Source organism: Biomphalaria glabrata, chromosome 3, assembly GCF_947242115.1.
Source record: "Biomphalaria glabrata chromosome 3, xgBioGlab47.1, whole genome shotgun sequence".
Lineage (NCBI taxonomy): Eukaryota > Metazoa > Mollusca > Gastropoda > Planorbidae > Biomphalaria > Biomphalaria glabrata.
Window position 1 is genome coordinate 51,598,598 of NC_074713.1, and position 8,002 is coordinate 51,606,599.

The 8,002-nt window shown below is 40.5% G+C and overlaps 1 protein-coding gene across 4 annotated transcripts in view; it reads right to left on the reverse strand.

Moving 5' to 3' along the window:
• LOC106055455 (synaptotagmin-14-like) overlaps window positions 1-8,002 on the reverse strand; it is a 98,630-nt gene that overhangs the window by 66,387 nt on the left and 24,241 nt on the right. The window lies entirely within an intron of this gene.

An 8,002-nucleotide genomic window follows, 5' to 3' on the forward strand; every position in this document is an offset into this window, starting at 1 on the left:
TTACTGTTTCGGTGCTGCTTCGCTATTTTGTTTCAGCATGGAAGAAAGACTATAAAATACAGATTTATGAATTAAAATAAGTGAAGCAAAAATGAATATATTCTTACACCTATTCCCTCCTTCCCAAGTCCCTAAGCAGACGTGTTCTACACATCCATTTTATTTGGCCAATCTCCCTGTCACATCAAAACTAATCCAGAAGTCAATGATTCTATTCTGTCGCCATCTTGTTCAAATCTCATTGGTGCACTGCGCGTGACTTGAGTTGTGTTATAATATTCACTATCTAGCTTCTCACGAAGAAGATGAGAGGGAGAAAGAGAGAGAGAGAGGGATGAGAGAGAGAGAGAGAGAGAAAGAGAGAGAGAGAAAGAAAGAGAGATTGTGACATAGCATGTCACAAGAGATCATGTGATACATTTATGACGTAGGCCTAAGAACTATTCAATGTGATTTTTTTTTCTTTCTATTTCTTGTTGGTCACGCCAAGACGAATAACTCTTGGCTAAGATGACAAGTCTGCTCAGTAGAGTTGCCTCCTCGGTTCTCTTCTAGTCAGAGAAAGGGAGATAATTCCTTTCGACACTACATTAAAGACTGGCATGAATCTAGACTTTTAAATTTCGCAGTATTAGTATATGTTTAAATAAAATGGCGAACTTTTTTCTATAATAAAATATAAAACAATTTAAATCAATTATTTCGTACTAACAACAAATGTGTATCTCTTTTTATTACCACAGTAAAAAGTTTTAACCCAATTGTTTATTAGGTCTATCTTTATATAATTAGTATAGTATATTATTGTTAACAAAATAAAATCAAATAGCGTTAAGACATTTCTACATAACAGTAACCACGCAGTGCGGTAGTGTTCGGATCATGATGGAGGAAAACGAGCCACTAATGACAGGACACGCGGGAAACAAACAACATTTAGCAGACGATTAGAGCGCGGGACTGATGGGAAGGTTGAGAACTTTGGAGACGTCTAGCGGACACCACAAGACAATGAGGGGAGTTAACTCTGAGACATCGCAGGAGAAAATGAAGGGGGTAACAGAATGCCGAGGTGATAAATGAGTATTGGGAGGGGGAAAAAAGAAAGAGATTAGGAAGGGAGGGTTGTAATAATGAACAAGAACGAAAGAGTGGAGACCGAGAGAGAGAGAGAGAGAGGAGGCAAAACGAGACGAAGATAATTTGAAAGAGAGAGAGAGAGAAACTCAAAGAAAATATTTTTATAGACAACAAAAACTAAAAACAAATTTCTAAACCCGGAACAAGAATTTTTTTGTGTAGTTCATAACTATGAATGACCCAGCCATGATTACAGAGCAGCTTAAGAGATGAGACTGTCAAATCGACCAAGAGTTCAGCGAGAAAGTGAAACTCCGTTCAGCCACTTGGAGCCACAGAAACGTATTGATTCAACACTTTGATTTCACATTTATTATCTATCAGGCCTTTGATTAAAAGTCTTGATCTGACGCGATGCTATTTTTCTTAGTCAAAACTGTCCGCATGTCCGTCTCGGAAGACAATGGATGCGCCCAGATGAGTCACTGGCTTTGGTTGCGTCTTGAGACGTGACCTCCGTCGAAGGCGCCGCTTGAGATGGGGCAGAATCTTGAGTGACTCATCAAGCCAATTCTGGAGCGGGTCCAAATTTTAAAAATTCCTCCGGGCCCCACTTTAGGGGGGCACCCAAAATGAGTGTCCGAAATAGTTTTTCTATCAAATATTACGCCATTATCTCATGTGATGGTGTCTAATGTCAAAATGATCAACTACAGCCTACAATATTGATAATTAGATCCCCCGCCCCCCCCACCCTCACATAACATCTTTGTATGCTTGCTAAACAAAGGCCACCGTTCCCATAGCAACCACGTTTTTTTTTTCTTCAGATTATTAATCGGGTACTCATGCATAGCATCTCTCTACAATATATTTGCGTGTCAACCATTACAAGAAATAGTTTCCAGATGTTTCACGTACACTTGATGGGGGAAAGAGTAACTTCTGTGGAATATTTAATCAAGTTGTGTAACGGAAGTTAGACTGCTGGCGGTATGAGGCAGGATGGGAGCGTTACATTTAAGAAAAGGAAATCAATTTAGTTCAGTTTCTCTTATATTCTTACCTCATATATGGAACAGACGTTATTTCAAAAAAAAAAAAAAGAAAAGATAATTACGTCCTACGCATTTCCTGTGTCAATCTAACCATACAGTAAACTCTGTCATTCGTACTAGACGGAAAAATATAGAAGTGCAGATCTTAGAGAGGAAGTGGAGATGGATTGGTCACACCCTTAGAAAAGATACCAGCAACAGAGCTAGACAGGCCTTAGAGTGGAACCCCCCAGGGAACAAGAGGAAGACCAAAAAGAACATGGCGACGCAGTGTACTTGAAGAAGCAGAGAAGACCGGGAAGAGCTGGGAAACCATCAAAAAAAAACTAGCAAGAGACCGTGGAGAGTGGCGTGTTTTTGTCGAGGCCCAATGTTCCATGAGGAACTCAAAGGAGTGATGATGATGATGATGATGATGATGATGACTAGACGGTATTAGGATAAGTTGACGTTATCCAATATCTATCAGAGCTTATTATTAATGTTGGATCAAGTTGAAATTTTGCACAATTATTTCTAGTACAAAACCAGAATCAATTTTTTTTGTTAAATTAACCAATTAGTTAATTAACTATTGGTAATTAACTATTTTGTTTTGTATCGAACAAGGGAAAGAAATCGCGCTTGACAGACGTGGTGGTATAAGTTGAATTAGTCCCCTTGAGGAGGCTGGAGCCCACAGTCCAGACCAGTCGTTATAGAAGGCTTCAACACTGACCTGCAACGTCACAACAAGTGGGCAGTTTTAACTTATTAGACCAATAGCTCGTTTGCCACGTTGTACAGACCTGTGACGTGACAACAAGCCATTGGTCTAATCTGCCCATAGGTTGTAGAAATGTTGTTTCACATGTTTCGGATGTTCCTTCAGAGTTGAAGATAATTACTTCCTAGTCCAAACCTCCCGCAGGACGACGGGGGATGGGAGCGGACAGGGTTTGAACCCAGGACCATCGATAAATCTGAACGACAGTCCAGCGCGCAAACCGCACGACCAGGCAGCCAGTGTTGCAGCTCAGTGTTTAGGCCCTGTATAACGATTGATCTCGCCTCAGTTTGAATCCAAGTAGCACAACTTTTTTTTTTTATGTCTTTAAAAAAACGATCACGGCAACATTCACCCAGATACCCACATCTTTCTCCCCCACCAGACAAGTGATAGGATCATAGCGTAATGAGAAAGCTAAAAACATGTCATTGCGCTAAACAAAAACAATTGGTAAAACTATTTCTAATTGCACAGATTTACTATTGTTTTGTCTAGATCAGCGGTTCTCCACCTTTTATGCTCGGCGACCCCTTTTTAAAAATCCCCCACTCTGCCGCGACCCCCCGCACACGCACACACATACAGCAATAGAAGAATAGACAATAACAATCCTTATTTTCGATGGTCTTAGGCGACCCCTGGCAAATCGTCAATCGACCCCCAAGGGGTCGCGACCCCTTAAGTTGAGAACCCCTGGTCTAGATCTATTACAAATGTAATTACATGACTGATAAGAACTAATTTATACAATCGCACTAAATATACGTTTTTTGGGGTCTCTTTTAAAAGTATTATTATGGTTTCTTGTTTACTTTGCAAACATTTAAGTTCGATTAAGCTTAATTTATCTTGAACATCTCCAGTACTCGATTTTAACATTTAAACAAAAACAACTTATCTATAAAAAAAAAAAATAAGTCTTGTTTATGCTTGGCGTTACACTGACCGATATGTGCCTGCCAACTGCTCTGTGTGTTTGTGTCTATTTGAGACTAAACCAGCCTCTGTGTAGCTATAAATTAAGGATAAGCTAACTCGTCCTGCTTTAAGAACGTGTTACTCTCCCCTGGCCTCGCCCCGCCTTCCATTTGTTTATCAGCCACGTGAGCATCAGAGCGTGCGTGGAGCTCAAAGAGCCTAATCAATAAGGAGCCATGAATACTTCAACAATGTGCTCGGCTTTGGTAATTAGCGGGCAATAGCACGCCAGACCTCACGCTATTTGGGTCGTGTTGGTACACAGGTCAATAGTCTGGGTCTCGTGCATTCACGCGCGACGCTGGCTCACGAGCACAGGCGGCGTACTTAATCTAGTCATGCACGACTGACGCACCCACAACAGGATGTGACGAGACATCCAATAACATTTTGTATTATAGTTTTCAACACTAATATAGTTTAATGTCTAGATTAGTAAGGCATTAACCAAACAGTTAATCAACTTTTGGAAATAAGTAGGTTTTTTTATTTGGTATCTCGTAGAAGGGAAAGAAATTGAATTGACTGAGTTGATTGTATAAGCTGGATTACTACCCTTTATGGGTCGCCGCTTTAGAGTAATTTTGAAACAAACAATATACAATCATACACTAATCACTAGCAGAGTGGTTGGAGTGTCGGCTGAGGAGGCTTGAGTCATGAGTACGAATTCAGGTCATTCCTTCCACTTTTCAATAAATGCTTGTAAAATTCCCCCAGATTTCCGTTTCTCCCCCTCCCATTGTTCTAATTGTCTCAAATACGTGATGGGACCATAGTGTATTGAGAAAGCTAAAAGCATGAAATAGAGCTAAACAAAAACAGTTGGTCAAAAGAATAATTCCTATAATATTATTGTTAGCCTAGATCTATTACAAATTTTATTGCTTGACTGATCCAAACTAATCGATACACCTACACTTCACATAAGCTTTTTCGTTTTAAAAAAATATTATGTTTTTAATGTTATATCATTCATATTTTCAAATTGTCAGTTTTATTTATATCGCTGGTCAGTTACCTCCCTTGTTTTAAGAATCATAAAACTTTCTTGTAAAAGAGACCAAAAGAAAAAAGGAATTAAACATTACAACTGCTAGAGCTCCACTAACTAATTATGAATTAAAACAGAAATGTGTTAGAAATACGTAATATCCACGACACACGACTTTAAATGCACAAGAGTCTACCAGCACATCGGTCTAGAGTTTGCCTACAAGTCGTCAGAAATATTGGTAGTTGTACTGTACCGTCTGTTGGCTCATTAAGACAAAGTGAGCGGGTATGTGTGTGTGTAAAATGTGTGTGTGTGAATGTGTGATCACTCACAGAAGATGGTTGGCGGATAGGAGGAGTCTTTCTTCACCACACACGCACCACATGTGGTGGGTTCATCTGTCTGTGTTTGTCACAGGTACAAGGATATTTCTGTTTGTATATGTGTGGGCTATTGATGATTGAATTGATTATCATTGTCTGTGCAAGGTGTTCACAAAAGTGCCAAGCGGGTAACACGAGGAGGTGTTGTTATTGCTGGCAAATGAGATTGTCATCTGGTGTTGTAATGGGTTGTTGTCATGTGCTATAGTGGTGTGCTGTTGTCATGTGGCGTTGTCAAATATAGCCATGTGGTGTTGTCATTTTGTGTTTTCATGTGGTGTTGTCATGTGTAGTCGTCATGTAGTGTTGTCACGTGATGTTGTCATGTGTTGTCGTCATGTAGTGTTGTCACTTTGTGTTGTCATGTGTTGTCGTCATGTAGTGTTGTCACTTTGTGTTGTCATGTGTTGTCGTCATGTAGTGTTGTCACTTTGTGTTGTTATGTGTTGTCGTCATGTAGTGTTGTCACTTGGTGTTGTCATGTGTTGTCGTCATGTATTGTTGTCGTCATTTAGTGTTGTCACTTGGTGTTGTCATGTGTTGTCGTCATTTAGTGTTGTCACTTGGTGTTGTCAAGTGTTGTCGTCATGTAGTGTTGTCACTTGGTGTTGTCATGTGTTGTCGTCATTTAGTGTTGTCACTTGGTGTTGTCATGTGTTGTCGTCATTTAGTGTTGTCACTTGGTGTTGTCATGTGTTGTCGTCATTTAGTGTTGTCACTTGGTGTTGTCAAGTGTTGTCGTCATGTAGTGTTTTCATCATTTAGTGTTTTCATTTGGTGTTGTTATGTGTTGTCGTCATGTAGTGTTGTCATGTGTTGTCGTCATGTAGTGTTGTCACTTGGTGTTGTCATGTGTTTTCGTCATGTAGTGTTGTCGTCATTTAGTGTTGTCACTTGGTGTTGTCATGTGTTGTCGTCATGTAGTGTTGTCGTCATTTAGTTTTGTCACTTGGTGTTGTCATGTGTTGTCGTCATGTAGTGTTGTAACTTGGTGTTGTCATGTGTTGTCGTCATGTAGTGTTGTCACTTGGTGTTGTCATGTGTTGTCGTCATGTAGTGTTGTCACTTGGTGTTGTAAAGCGTTGTCGTCATTTAGTGTTGTCACTTGGTGTTGTCATGTGTTGTCGTCATTTAGTGTTGTCACTTGGTGTTGTCATGTGTTGTCGTCATGTAGTGTTGTCGTCATTTAGTGTTGTCACTTGGTGTTGTCATGTGTTGTTGTCATTGAGTGTTGTCACTTGGTGTTGTCAAGCGTTGTCGTCATGTAGTGTTGTCACTTGGTGTTGTCATGTGTTGTCGTCATGTAGTGTTGTCGTCATTTATTGTTTTCATTTGGTGTTGTCAAGCGTTGTCGTCATTTAGTGTTGTCACTATGTGTTGTCATGTGTTGTCGTCATGTAGTGTTGTCACGTGTTGTCGTCATGTAGTGTTGTCTCTTGGTGTTGTTATGTGTTGTCGTCATTTAGTGTTGTCTCATGGTTTTAGTAACGTGGTGTTGTTATGCGGTGTGGAGTTTATCCACAGAAGAAGTTAGATATAGATCTATGCATTGTGTATAATATAATCTAGAACCAAAGTAGTTTGATTTAAATGAAACCGATAACAACAGTTTAGGGCAGTGGCGTAGCTAGTGTGTAGGCGGAGGGGGGAAGAATTTGATAATGCCCAGGACCCGCACTTGAGGGCCCCCAAATGAGTGTGTTTTTTTTTACATTAAAAATTAAATATTAATCAAAATGCACGGGCCCCCAAAGAGGTCAACCCCTCTGGGGCCCCTAAACGATGGAAAATTCATAGCTACGCCCCTGGTTTTGGGGTAGAGATTAAACATAAGCTTGCCAGCAAAAAGAAGAAGATATATTTGCCCTTGAGTATAATAAACTAGGACTATGTATTGTTGATTAAGATCGACAATGTGTTAAAGAATTATTTTATGTGACTTCCAGACATTGCGAACCATAAGGCAGAAGATGTAAAGTCCTTCTGTTTCTATAACTTCCTGTTAACTAGGCCAGCCCACCATCTTTTAGTTCTCCACCCCCCTGTTAACTAGGCCAGCCCATCATCTTTTAGTTCTCCACCCCCCCTGTTAACTAGGCCAGCCCACCATCTTTTAGTTCTCCACTCCCTGTTAACTAGGCCAGCCCACCATCTTTTAGTTCTCTACCCCCTGTTAACTAGGCCAGCCCACCATCTTTTAGTTCTCCACCCCCTGTTAACTAGGCCAGCCCACCATCTTTAAGTTCTCCACCCCCCTGTTAACTAGGCCAGCCCACCATCTTTTAGTTCTCCACCCCCCTGTTAACTAGGCCAGCCCACCATCTTTTAGTTCTCCACCCCCCTGTTAACTAGGCCAGCCCACCATCTTTTAGTTCTCCACCCCCCCCTGTTAACTAGGCCAGCCCACCATCTTTTAGTTCTCCACCCCCCCTGTTAACTAGGCCAGCCCACCATCTTTTAGTTCTCCACCCCCTGTTAGGTACTCATGGATTGGACTAAAATCCGCGTCTAAAAAACTCCCGAAGTTAAAAATCGCAATTAAAAACTGGATTCGATTTCCTCTCGGCAACTAGGAAACTGACATTTAATCATAGTTTCAATATTAGAAAAAAATCCTCTGGGACTATAGGAACTGAAGCAGACGTGACCATTCTAGAACAAACGTTACATTGTTGCCAGATTTCTCACAAGTTTCAGCTGAAACAGTAATCTGTAAGGAACTAACATTAAGAAAATA